Here is a 1,927-nt window from a genome sequence, read left to right on the forward strand (position 1 = left end):
CTGAATTCGTTATCAACCAGACTCTTTAGAGCTAATACAATAGTCTTAGCACTATCAAAACTATTAAATGGAAATGGGGGAAATTAAATCCTAAACACTAATAGTAATGGCAATACCCTAAAGACTTGTAATTGTAACCATATGCATTTGTAACTGTAAGAATATGAATCATTTCTTTTTTCTTACAGGGTTACTTTGGGTGGGTGCTATTGTAGTGTTAAGCCTTAATAATAATATCCTAATTAAAATGTAAATAAATTGTTATACTTACATTAAAATTGTAAATCAAACATTTAATATTCTACTTCTAAGAAATAAACATACATAATAAATTATTTAATTATATAAATATATGAATATAAAATTAAAAAATAAAATGAGATATAAAAATCTTTTAAATATGAAAAATAAAAGAATTTTTATTTGAATAAAAAATTATTTGATATATTTTTAAAATGAATCATATTTATTTGAAAATGAACGAATAAAATCAATCTGTTTACAATGAATGAATTACTAAGTGGAGAGGAAATTTGACACTACTAAAGGAAACTATTCTATAAATATGAAATATGCATAAAGTATCGCTTAAATCGAAACAAAGTCAAACTACAAACAACCTAACTAGAGCCGGTCGCCTTGATCACAACCACGTTAATTCTGCCATTCAGAATCTTTTCAGTGCAACTCTGCACATACTCGGAAAGGCTGTCTATCTCATTCTTAAAGCTCTCATGCTTGATCCTTATATGGTCCGCGGCAAGGAGCACGTCATGCTCGTTCAACCCTTGCTCCAAGCTACTTTCCAGACTCTCCACAAGACGCCTAATATTGTCCAGGTCCGTAAGGGCCACAAATGTCCCCACTTGCATAGTAGTTACAGCCTCCCGCTTGCCTTTTATGGTGTCTTCGTATTATCTCCAAAGATGGTCGACCCATTTTCCCACCGAGCCGATGGTAATGGCGGCGATGGCGGCAAGAACCGACGCCACAGCTGGCGCGGCGATGGCTGCGGCCATCAAACAAATCAGAACTGCAGCAAATGTAGCTGCAAAAATTATACTCGAAACTTTTTTCCACGCCTCCACTTTCTTCAGCTTTTTGTCCAATTGCTTTCTTTTAGAAATGGACTTCATTCGTTTTTGAAGTTATCGAGGCATCTTCTTGTACTGTGGGGTCGTTTGGGACGAATATAATCTAAAGCGATATCAATTAGAAACTGGTCCTATCAAGCAGAGAATTCAAGAGTCTTCAAGCTTTATTCAAATACTCTTTCACCAGCTCGAACAACTGTCGTTCTTCCATACAACTGCCTTGTTTTCCATACATCTTCCATAGGACAAAGTTGAAGGTGAAAGAGTATTTGAATAGCTGGACAAAGTGAAGGCGTGGAAAAAGGCCAAGAAGAGATAACCTCCTTTAAACAATCCAAAGAAAGGCTATTCTTTTGCACGCCATCAACGACGGCTCTCATAGCTCGGCTAGTTCGAGCCTGCACTACTTTATCAAAGTTCTCCACATCCTTATCAACTTTGCAAGCATTGATATAAAATGTCACTTCGACAGCTTTTTCATCAATACCCATCTCTGGCATCGCTCTCCCCCTGCTTGTTTGAGCTCCCATTATATTAAACCCTATCAAACAAATCAAACAACAAAAACCTGAAACAAAAAAAATCTCACGCTAGGATCCACGACCAAACCCCACTGTCTTTATGTTCTTATATATTATAAATAATTAATTTTTAAAATTAGATGAAGTCACATAAATTGTGTTGATTCTTTTTATTTTCTACACTTTAAATGCTTCTCACACTTAAGGTGTTGTTCACACTTAAAATACTTCTTTTCACACAGAAAATATTTTCTCATATTTCAAATGTTGTTCACGCACCAACCAAAAAGTCTAAAACATTCATATAGTACC

At 35.1% G+C, this 1,927-nt stretch overlaps 1 pseudogene; it reads right to left on the reverse strand.

The window, feature by feature from the left end:
* Nucleotides 1-571: 571 nt before the first annotated feature.
* On the reverse strand, nucleotides 572-1,669 carry LOC131041696 (UPF0496 protein 1-like; annotated as a pseudogene).
* Nucleotides 1,670-1,927: the final 258 nt, after the last annotated feature.

This window comes from Cryptomeria japonica, chromosome 4 (assembly GCF_030272615.1).
Source record: "Cryptomeria japonica chromosome 4, Sugi_1.0, whole genome shotgun sequence".
Taxonomy (NCBI): Eukaryota; Viridiplantae; Streptophyta; class Pinopsida; order Cupressales; family Cupressaceae; genus Cryptomeria; species Cryptomeria japonica.